This window comes from Chiloscyllium plagiosum, unplaced genomic scaffold, assembly GCF_037043375.1.
Source record: "Chiloscyllium plagiosum isolate Xiang-an unplaced genomic scaffold, Cpla_swu_hap1 HiC_scaffold_8, whole genome shotgun sequence".
NCBI lineage: Eukaryota > Metazoa > Chordata > Chondrichthyes > Orectolobiformes > Hemiscylliidae > Chiloscyllium > Chiloscyllium plagiosum.
Window position 1 is genome coordinate 108,222,858 of NW_028270146.1, and position 12,179 is coordinate 108,235,036.

The window sequence follows — 12,179 nt, forward strand, 5'->3', positions numbered from 1 at the left end:
AGATTTATAACCGTTACTTCAAAAAAAAAACTGTCATGTACTCAAACAGCATAAAAGAAAACCAATACATTGTGGTCACTATTCTCAAAAAGTCGTTTACAGCAAAGTTTTCAATTAGCTCTTCTGATCATCCAACACCAATTTCTAAATAACCTGATCTCGAGCTCGGTGCTCGAAATAATGTTAGTGCAAGCCATCTCACAAGTGTTCATGAAATCCATTTTTTCCTAGCACTTGCATTCAGTTGGGTTAACGCAGTTCAGATATTACTTAAACAGTGCATTATTACTGTGGTACCCACAAACGTTTTTATCTCATTTCCTGTTTTATAACATGCCCAACATTTGTATTGCAGCTTTCACTTTGATATATAACTCCTTTCAATGTTTGGTGTTTGCTGTTTTCTTTACGTTTCACCTGAACAGCTTCTGTGGAATCTGACCGACATGGGCTCTGGGGAGATTAATGATAGAGATCATATCGCCACATCATTTATGATCTCAAGCGTTATTTTGATATTTTCTCCAGATATTTTAGTGGAGTAGAAAAGGATAATGATCTTTCAACAATGCTGCGTGTTCCCCCAGACAGCTGAGACTGTTCCAACCTGGCTGGGAACTTTACAGCAAGCTGGTAAAGTGTTGCTGCTGCTGTAAAGGATCTTAGTGAGATCACGTCTGGAGTAGCGTGTACAGATTTAATCTCCTCACTGAGGAAAGGATATTGCTATATTGGAAGCTGTTCTGAAATGGTTCCCTCATCTGATTCCAGCGACGAAGGTATTAGCTTACAAGGCAAGGATGATCAGATTGATCCAATATCCATTCGAGTTTTTCAGAATGAAAGATGATCTTATTTTTACATCGAACACCGGAAAGATTCAGCAACAAAAACCAATTAAACAGCAGAGAAATCTGTTCCACTTCTCCAACTGTTACACAGGAACAGCAGAAGGATATTCAGGCTTTAGACTCTGTTACACCAGAACAGGACGAGGCACTTCAGACCCTGGAACCTGATATACACTGACCGGAGGAGCCCAATCATGCCCCCGAATCGATAACACTGGGTCAAGATTAGGCCATGTCGCACAAGTATCCTATTACTCAACAACAGGACCAGTTCATTCAGCCCCGTTAAGTCTGTAACACAGGAACTGGAAGGGGCCACAGAGTGAGTGGAGATCGTTAAACTGGAATAACAGGAGGACATTCAGCCCCACTGAGCCTGTTGGAAGTAAATTGGATAAGAATGCAAACTATCTGGGACTCATTTTATGAGAAAGCAGGAGACAATTCAGACACGTGTCTGTTGTAAGGGACCAGGAAATGACCAATCACTCTGTTGTTCCAATCTCAGTGATACATGAGGAGAACGTTCAGTTTCTCCAGCCTGTTATGGAGGAACATGAGGAGATTCATCAGCCCGTCGAGCTGTTACACAGGAAAAGGAAGATTCCGTAATCCCCCAATGCTCTAACACATCAACATGAGAAGGTCATTCTGGCCTTGGAGATGACAACCTGGAACACCAGAAAGACATCAGTCCATCGATATTGTACACCAGCAGGATGATGAATCCATTCAGCCACACATGGCTCTTACACAACAATTGGAGCAGATCTCTTAAAGCCTTGTGCCTGTTAAACAGGAATTCAAAGAAAGGGTGAAGGTTTTCGAAAGGGAAGAACTTATAATAACCGCAATATGTAACGATAAAACTGTTGTCATTGAAGGCAAATTGTTAGAATCTATTGTTCAGGACATTTGCAAAGTTAAACCACAATCCGTCAGAGTCAACAAAAGATTTTACAAAAGATAAATCATGTTTGAATTGTTTGCTTGAGTTACCTAAAGATGTGACAAACAAGGTGTATAGTGGGAATCCTGGAGATGGAATATATCTGGTCTTACAGAAGGCATTTGATACGTCGCTTCTCAAAAGAGTAAGTGGTAAGATCAGATAACATGGGTTTAAGAGTACATTATTAGCTTGGATAGAGGATTGGTTCACCAACAAAATGCAATCAGATGGAATACATGTGTCATTTTCTTTTGGCAAATGCAACTTTTGGGGTGCCATAGATTTCAGTTCTCAGGCCTCAACTATTTGTCATTGATATTATTACTCGGTTGAGGGGACAGAAAATACTACAGCCACATGTTCAGATGACACTAACATCGGTGGGGAATTACTTCAGAAGGAAGATGGAAGAGATAAAAAAAAATGAATATGGATAGGCTGGGTGAACGGGCCAACGTTTGGCAATGAAAATTAAAGTTGATAAATATGGGGTTCTTCAAGTTGGCTAAAGTAAAAGAAAGACAAATTATTATCTAAATGGAGAGAAACTTCAGAATGCTTAGTTGCAGAGTAATCTGGGTGTCCGTGTGCATATCACAGAAATTCTGCTTGCAGGTACAGCAGGCAATGGGAAAGTCAAGCGTGCTTTCAGTGTTTCTTTGTAAAAGGATAGAGTAGAAAGGTAGGGAGTGTTGCTGTAGCTATGTAAGGCATTAATGAGGCTGCAACTGGAGTACAGTTTGCGTGCCCTGACTTGCGGAAGGATGCATTTGCATTGCAGACAATTCCAAAGAGGTTCATTAGATTGATTCCAGAGATGAGGCGTCTGTCTCATAAAGAGAGATTGAGCAGTTCAGGCCTATACTCTCGAGTTTGTGAGAATGAAAGGAGATCTCATTGAGGTCTGTTAAAGGTTAAAATTAATTGGCATTGTAGATGTGGAGTGGATAGTTTTTTTCATGTGGCACAATCTACAACAAGAGACAAGAGTTTCAGGATGGAGAGCAGGCAGTAAAGTGGAGCTGAGTTCAAGATCACATCAGCCATGATTGTGTTCAATGGCAGAGCAGAGATGATATCAGCCATGATTGTATTCAATGGTGGAGCAGGCTCGATATGCTTAATTACCAACTGATGCTACTCGTTCTTTTTCAGCCCTTCGACTGCGTTACACAGGAATGGGGGAGGACGGGTTATCAAACAGGAAACAGGCACTCCAGATATGATCAGCCTTAATCAGTTTGACAGAATGTAACCAGTGGTAGCACATAGCGACCAGCGCTGGATCCTCAACTGTTTATATTCTATATCAATAATCAAGAGGATGGAACAGATGTACTGTAACTACATTTGGTAATGTCTCTGTGATCAGCAAAACAGTAAGTGATTGAGAGAGAGTGATGAGTCTGCAAATAGATATAGACAGGTAAAGTCAATGGAAAAAAGTTTAGCAGGTGGAAAATAACATGATACAACCTGTCATCTCATTTACAGGAAGAATGGAACGCAGTATGTTACTGAAATGGAGAGAGCTCATAGGACATGGTTATACTGTGTACTGGGGGGTTTCACTCAGACCCGTTCAGACATGGGAAGTTTTGCTCCATCTCCCTGGTGGTTTGTTCCCTGACACTCCAAGTGGCCCATTGCTCTCAGTACACATGGAATATTTTGATGTGGTTGGTTGGCTGTGGGGACGGTGTTTTGAAACGTGTATCAAGGGGATGTCCTTTATCCAAGATACATTCATTTATTTCAATGTGGAGACCCGACGACGATGGGAATGACTGCCTGCTCCTGAATTAAGAGGCCGTGACTGCTGCCAGGACAGTGGGTATTCACCAACATGATGTCCTGTGCATGGGCACACTGTAACATTAATGGGGTGAGAGTTCCTTCAATTCTTCTACATCTCTCCATTGACATGGGGAGCCGCAGAGGCAAGTAAATCATCGGGAACCCAAGGATATTGGGAAAGCAAGGATATACCAGGCAGCTCCCTGCTGAGGGAGAAAACGTTGCATTCACTTCATCCAATGCATATATCCTCCGTCTCCAAATGGTGACGTTAACGTCAACATACTGGGAGATGATGGATATGCCAACCATTCCTGCCTGAAAGTTCCAGAACATAGAAGCTGTATTAAACTGTGACCCTAACAGCCACCAGCAGCACCGTCCTTCCCCTGGCGTGAAGCTGCAGGTCGTGTTGAAGGAGGTGACACATCTCTGTGACCAGCTTCTTGTTCAATTAGTGTCCCCTCACAATCTGGTCCTTTATTAAGTGGAACTTGGGAAGCTGTTACTGGAAAACCCGGGGTGGATACAATAGATCCCTTTACCCCAACACACGCACTCCCTGGTTTCAGAGCTTCCCCTCTCTGCAGCCTCTGCTCCATTTGTTGTTCATGTTGCAGGCTCAGAGGCTGTAACTACAGTCCCCATGCACCATCCAGAGTTGGGTCACCAAATCCTCAGGTCTCCCTGAATGTCTGAGGCAGCTCACAGCACAACCTCTAGCAAATCATCCCCAGAATCTCCACGAACTTTTTAATAACAGGAGTCAGTCAGAAGTCTTTCAGCTACACGTGTTGTGCACCAGAGCAGACCCTCCACAAAATATTTTAAGGCCGCTTAGACACAAATGTTTCCTTATTTTAACCCTAAATGTGAACTGTGTGTTTCAGGTATGTTGTGACTGTTCAAACCACTTGACATGAAGCAAAATATAATCTATTCAAATGCTTTAGTTAAAACACAATCAAAGAAAAGAACAATGTTGTATAGCTTGTATGTTGCAACACTTGCACAAACAGTAGACTTCGTACCTTCTTGGTAAACACTGCTTGGTACAAAGGTAAATTCAAATACAGATTCTTACATGCAGTTTTCCAATCCAGGAGGAAACAACACCAACAGAGATCTCAGAGAGAAAAGCAGCTAGGGATCATTTATTGATCTTCCAACCCTTTTCAGATCCCCAGCAGTTTCTGAATGCTGCAGCTAAAATCAAAACAAGAAAACCTGGCCTGTGAGAGCTGGCCGCCGTCCTTCCATTGTTCCCACCGTTTTAGTAGAACCTAAAGGTCTCCTAAGTTATGTAATTAAACCATTTCTCGGCGTCAATTTGGCATCTCTGCCTTTAAGGCTTGTCTTCAAAGAAAAAAATCCAAGAGAAATAATATTTTCAAAGTGACAGTATCGTCACACCTACCATTTAAACAAAATGAACCATCAATATACAAAGGTGGCTTCATTTTAAGCACCTTATTCTTACTCTTTTTTTTAAGAGGACGAAATACATATACATTACATTGATACTAAGCATGCAAATGTTCACAACTACGTTCTATTTCAGTCCGTGGCCACAGAACGCCTTCACCTTTCTTTATCAAAATCCTGCTAACGTGTCACAAATTACCTTTTCTCCTTGAAATTGAAACTCTCTCCTCCTGTTTTTCTTCTCTCTTTTTGTCTCTTTCTTCTTCCTCTCCTTTTCTTTTACCCAAAATTCAAACTGTTTCAATTCCTTTTCATGCTCAAGTTCCTCATCTACAATTGAACTCTAGCCATTTCCAAGATTCTGATTGTGTTTCCACCAAATTTAAATGCTGAGCTATTGCTGTAATTACCGCTTTTTTAACACAAACAAAACCCAACCTCAGCTTGATTGCCAATTACAACAGATTTGCCTTGCTCACCTTTTGTAAAATCCACAAAGTAATTTCCTCGTTAACTAGAAAAATCTTAGTAACTGAAAGAGCCACTATTACACAAAGCCAACAGAATTCAACACCAGAAGAAAAATGGCTAACATCTGTCACATGCCGACTGTAACCCCAACAATCTCCCTGTGCACATTCTCCCTCTTTCTGCATGGGTTTACTCCTGGTGCTTTGGTTTCTTCCCACATCCCAAAGATATGCAGATTAGGTGAATTATCCATGTTATATTGCCGATGCTGTTCATTGATGTGTAGGTTTTGGTTTTAGTCAGGAGTTAACGCCAAGTAACAGGGTCAGTGATTGTGTCTGGATGGGTTACTTTTTGGAGAATCGGTGTGGATTTGCTGTGCCAAATGACCTGAACATCGAGCATAGAACATTCCAGCGCTTTGGCCTTTGATATTGTACTGAACTGGGCAACCAAACTGAAGCCCATAGAACCGACACTATTCAATTTTCATCCATGTTCACCCAATGACCATTTATATGCCCTTAAGTTTGTCAACTCCACTACTGTTGCAGGCAATGCGTCCCATGCCCCTACTACTCTCTGAATTAAGAAACTACCTCTGACATCTGTCCTATCTCAACCACCTTGAATTTAAAGCTATTTCCCTTCTTGCTGGCCATCACTGAATGAGAGAAAAGGCTCTCACCATCTAATCCTCTGATTATCTTATATGTCTCAATGAAGTTACCTCTCAACCTACGTCTCAGGAAAACAGTCTCAAGTCCCTCAGCCTTTCCTCGTAAGACCTTTCCTCTAAACAAGGCAACATCCTTGCAAATCTCCTGTGAACACTTTCCTAAGCTTTTGCATCCTTCCCATAATACAGTAATCAGAACTGTACACATTATTCTAACTGCAGCAACACCAGGGTTTTGTACAGCTGCAGCATGACCTTGTGGCCCGGAAACGCAATCCCTTTAAAAATAAAAGCCAAAACAGCATATGCCTTCCTTTTTTTGTAAATATGTTTATTGAGAAACAAGATTTTACATTTTTGACAAAGTTACAAAATCACTACAAAACTGTATAACAATCTTATACTATAACAACAATAACAGTAAACAAACTTCTACTCTTCTCCAGAAACCACTGAGGAGACAAACAAAATGAAACTACAATTCAATGAATATCTAAAAAGAAAAACTAAATTAAATTAAGTTGAACCAAGGTAAATTAAATTACATTTAATTGTTACCACTCTTAGCGTAGTCCCACCAAAGCTCCCCATGACAGGGAGCGTCAGTTGGTATACCCGTATCTGTTTGGAATTTTTCCTCCCAGCGGTCCCTGGACCGCCAGCCACAGCACTCATGACCACTCAATAGCCCTCACCAATGTAACAGATAAGTCTGCGTCTATGTAGTTTAGAATATTCAAGACATTCTATAAATCAGTTCCGTTTTCTGGTGCACCGTACCTGTAAAGAAGTCTGGGGGGAATATGCTCCATAACTAATCTACACCACCCTGAGAGTCTCTGGTAATTTTCCGACTCCCAGCTCATTCGAATGTTCTTTCTCGCACAGAAAGAAAGAACATTAAACAGTTTCTTCCCATTCATTTCCAAATAATGTAGATTTGGCGAACTCACGAGAAGGGAGAGCGGACATACCTTGACCTCATTTCACAAGACCCCTTCGAAAAGAGTCGCTGCAACGCCCGAACACAGAGGAAGCTTGTGGCATGACCACAAGCAACGAGTGAAGATTGCCAACATCTATTTTACATTCGGGGCACATTGTGGACACTCACGCCTTAAATTCTGCAAGCCACTCCATTGCTAACTGAGCCATGTGGAGTACCTTCAATTGCATAGCCTGCGTCCTATAACAACTCAAAATCATCCTTACATTCTCTCAAATATCCTCCCATGCCTCTGACAAGATCTCCACCCCCAATTCTTAAGTCCAGATTCTGTTCAGCTGCTCAATGTCCTTCGAGACATTACCTCCTAACAAAGGATAGAGAGTGCTGACTGAGAGAGCGCTGGGGGACCGAAGCACTCTGCTTTCCATGTCCAACTTATAGAGTTTAACCATCAATGTAGTCATTTTTGTATAAAGTCCCTAATCTAAAATTAACAAAAGAGGTTCCTCCTACATAGCTCATATATCTGCGTCAGATGCTTGAAAAACATCATAATCTCCTCCTCAAATAAAGCTCCCAAATCCTCTAGACTTCCAGAGCTTAACGCAAGAGTTCATCAACACCCGACTGGAATCCTGACATTCCTACTATGGGAGTGAAAGGATAAGTGTTTCGTAAATTGCCCTCACCTTGTTGTATAATTCTCCACGCTCTAACCCATGTTAAGGACAATCGGATTTCTGCAATTGTCCATAACAGTCCTCTTCTTGTCCATCGACAACAGATTGATGAATGGGCATTTTGCCTGGGAGGCCTTGATGGCTAGCCAGAATGACCGCGCATCCTGCAAGCCCAATCAACCATATAGGATAGTAAGGAACTCAATTGATATTTCTTTAAATCGGAACAATCCAAACCACTCAACCCCTGTGGCAGCTGCAATTTGTCCAGCTTAGGAGGCCACCTATGATGCCAGATGAATTTTCCAAGCCAACTGTAAAACCTCTGTCGCACTAACTTCGGCTGCATCAAAGGGAGTATTTGCATGGGATATAATAAACGAGGAAGAACATTCATTTTGACCAGAGCTATTCTACGCCATCAGAACATTGGATGATCCTCCCAGCGCTGAAGATCCTGTCTTATCTTCTCGAACAATTGCACAAAGTTCGCTATATCTGATTGATCGAAGGCCAGGATGGTAAGAATGCCTAAATACAAGAAAGCTTCCTGTGACCACCAGAAATGAAAACTAGTTCCATCCCCAAGATTGGATATTCTCCTAAGGCCCCCCACAGCCACGGCCTCAGACTTCATAAAATTAAGTTTATCCCCCAAAAACAAACCAAACATATTGATCACTTGTATTAAATGGGGCACAGGTACCATCAAATCATTTAAAAAGACAAGAATGGCATCCCATTAAGGGCGATCTTATGCCTGTCTGACCCTACCTCCAGGGCAATTGAGTTGGGGTCCCTCCCGATGGCCTCTGCCAACGGCTCAATCGCCAATGTAAATAATAATGGTGAAATAGGGCATCTTGTAGACTGCCTGTACTGATACTAAAATTGTCAGATTTTATACCGTTAGTGAGACCGCTGCTTTATATCACTCACCTGGCAAAGACCACTCCAAATCCAAACCTTTCCAGGACATTAAAGAGGTAGGGCCACTTCACCTGGTCAAACGCTTTTTCTGCATTCAGGGAGGCCACCAAGCCTGGAATCTATCCTTGCTGGCATACCTGAATCATATTAATACTCTTATAATATTATTAGTAGACCCATGACCCTTAATGAAACCTGTCTGGTCCTCATTTACAATGAAGGGCAAAACGCCAGCATTTCCGGCAGAATTTTAAAATCCACGTTCATTGATGATGTAGGCCTTATGAAGTACAATCCTCTGGGGTTTACACTTTCTTGAGAATAAGAGAAATATTTGTTGCTCACAGAGACGATGGGAGGCAGCCTGACAGTACGAGTAGTTGTACATATCCAATAGTGTCTTGGCCAACATGTTTATCAATGCCTTGTCAAACTCACTTTGAAATCCGTTTATGCTGGGCACATTACCACTCTGGAGCTGCCTCACCGTCTTCTGGATCTCTTGGATTGTCAGAGGGGCATTCGAAAAAGCCGACTGCTCTGAAGTTCCATCTAGAACGTCCAGGGTCTTAAATCTTCACCAGCCCATCTTCACAGCCCTCTGACCAGTACAGCTCATTGTAGAACTTACAAATTGCTGCGTTAAGCTTTTTTGATGGATGTGATAGATTGGGGGAAATTCTTCTTTCTGGCCAGCTACGCTACATACTACCTGGTTTATCACCACACTCAAATAACTGCTGTTTTGTTGTCTGGGTGAGCGCAGCATTCAAAGTAGCCCTGAGGGCTGCAATCCCCTGCAATTTACGATCTGTCAAAATATGGTGTCTCAGCTGCCTTCAGCCGAGCCTCGAGAATACGCTGCTGCTCTCCTCTCTGCTGTTTCTGAGTCACCGAGTAACAAATAATCAAACGCCTTGCATAGGCCTTGGCAGACTCCCAGAGCACCGATGGATTAGTGGCAGAACCCAAACTAATGTCCCAAATTTTTAAAATTCCCGTGGAAAATGCTTAACAAACTTACTATCCTTCAGGAGGAAAGGAGCCATGCACCAGTGCTGCGAGCCTGTCCCATCGCCACCGGCCTTAATCTCCATGTACACTGTCACATGATCAGAAATGGCTATGTTCCCAATTCTGTAGGACAGCACTGAGTTCAAAAAGCTCGACAGGGCAAAAACCATGTCAATCCCGATATAGCACTGACGTGGCTGCCAGAAAAAGGTGATGTCTCTCCCCTCGGGGTGAATGCAGCTCTCTACACCCACCAACCCCAACTCCCTGTTCAGGCTCACCAGGGACATACTAGCAAGACCTCGAGGCATCCTGTCCACTTCGGGGTTAATATGTCGGTTAAGGTCTTCCCCTATTACTGTATGATGTGCCCCACGGGCTATCAACCTGAAAAGCCCATCTTTTAAAAAAAATTAGGAAATGTGCCGGGGGCAGCATACATTGAAAATCCCATACATTAAAAATCTCCATGTATTAAAACTTTAAGAAGCATAAACCGCCCATATTCATCCTTAATTTAGTTTCACAGTTGAAATGGAAGATTCTTATTGATGAGTTAGTAACCCCTCTGCTTTTCAAATTAAAGGATGAGAAAAAAACACACGTCCTAACACTCCCTGCTGTAACTTGAAGTGCTCCTTACTGGTTCGATGTGTTTCTTGCAGCAAGGCGACATCCAATGCACTTTTTTCTCAGGCTTAAAGCATCTTTTTACTCTTAATTGGTGATTGACTCCCCTGAGCATTGCAGGCGCACCATTGAACTGAATGGTTAGACATAACCGTCGAAAATAGTACGTGACCCATTGGGAGGAAGAATCCCACTCATAGTGTGTCGAAGGAAATCAGCGAACCTTGGTATAAATTTAAAAATGCAATTTCCAAAAGTACCAAATCAAAACTTCTAGCATCTACTTCTACAACAGACCAACGTCGAACACAAATGAAAGTGTACTTTGCCCCCTTCCCCACACTCATACTACCCACTAACCCCTTCATGGCTCCTTCCAGCTGAAGCTTTCCTCCAATCCAAGACAGCATCTTATAACGAGAAAATTAAAACTGCGCACTCAACCGGTCCCATCCATGCTTTAACCCTCGGTACTCCTGGTTTTAAAAAAAAGCACCCCCCCCCCCCCCCCCGCTTCCCCCAAACAAACCCCCATCCGATATCAAGGGAGGGAAATGAAAAGGAAATAATAAAAATATAAACAAAGGATAACAGGAGGAGGTAGAGAAGGGAGAAGAGAGAGAAAACAAAATAAAAAGTATGACAGACACAAATATATTTTAAAAATGGACGAACTGGTAAACCACAGAGAAAAAATAAACATTACTGCCTGTGAGAGACGATTTTGGTACAAATAGTTAAGATGTGCATGACCTCAGAGTCTAAGGGGAATAGAGCCATGGGGGTAGGGTAAAACATGCTTCTCTATAATAAAGGACGAGACATCTGCTGCTACAGAGTAGAAAAACAAGTCCTTGATTGATAAGACCACCAACTCTGACAGAGAAGAATGAGTCCTTGACTGATAAGACTACAGGGTAGAAAAACAACTCGGGAAACTGTTGCAGACTTTGTGAGAATGTGAACCTCGTGACTCTTTAGAGCTATAGAGGGGAGGGACTTGTACTGTATTTAATCTGAAACATTGTTAGCCTGGGCGCCTTTTTTTCAAGGGTGCCCAACTCTGCAGACTTGTTAATAAAACTTTGTTTTCCTGAATTTGTCTAGAGCAATTATTGAGAAGCGATTTTCGTTTCTAACAAACTTGGGGGCTCGTCCGATCAACACTCCGGCCGCGAGGGGGGCTGAGGAAGGACATCGGAGAAGGTGCACCCTGCCGAGTTCGCCAGTCCCTGATTCCTTGCTTGTCGCCCCGCGCGGCTTGAGCGAGTGATATCCGGAAGGCTCAGGAGAACAAAGGAGGAGTGTGGCCGAGGCAGTGGGGACGGTTAACGGTCGAGTAATTTCGGTGCACCGAACCCAGGTAAGAACAGAATTGCGGGGACCGTCTTTCCGGAGAACTGGGGACCTGTGGAGTGCCTGTAGAGACGTGGGACTCAGGAATCTAGAGACCAGGGCTCGTCTGTGCGGGATTTTGCAGAGACCGTGTTTGCGGAGGAACGTGGACCTACGGGGTGCCTGTGATCTGTTTCACAGAGACGTAGGACACAGGAATCCAAAGACCGGGGGTGCCTGCAAAGGGACCTGGGCGATCACGGGACTGAAGGTCCGGGAATTGGCTAAATAGTGATAGATTATCACGGGATAATACAGGAATCTCCGATTTTACAAAGTCCTCGGCAATGGGAAGTAAGGGATCCAAGACGAATAAGGGAAAGGTAGGCTTGAGCGTAGACAATGAAAAATACCCCGGGGTACCTGACGATAGTCCGTTAGGAATAATGTTAAATAATTGGGATCA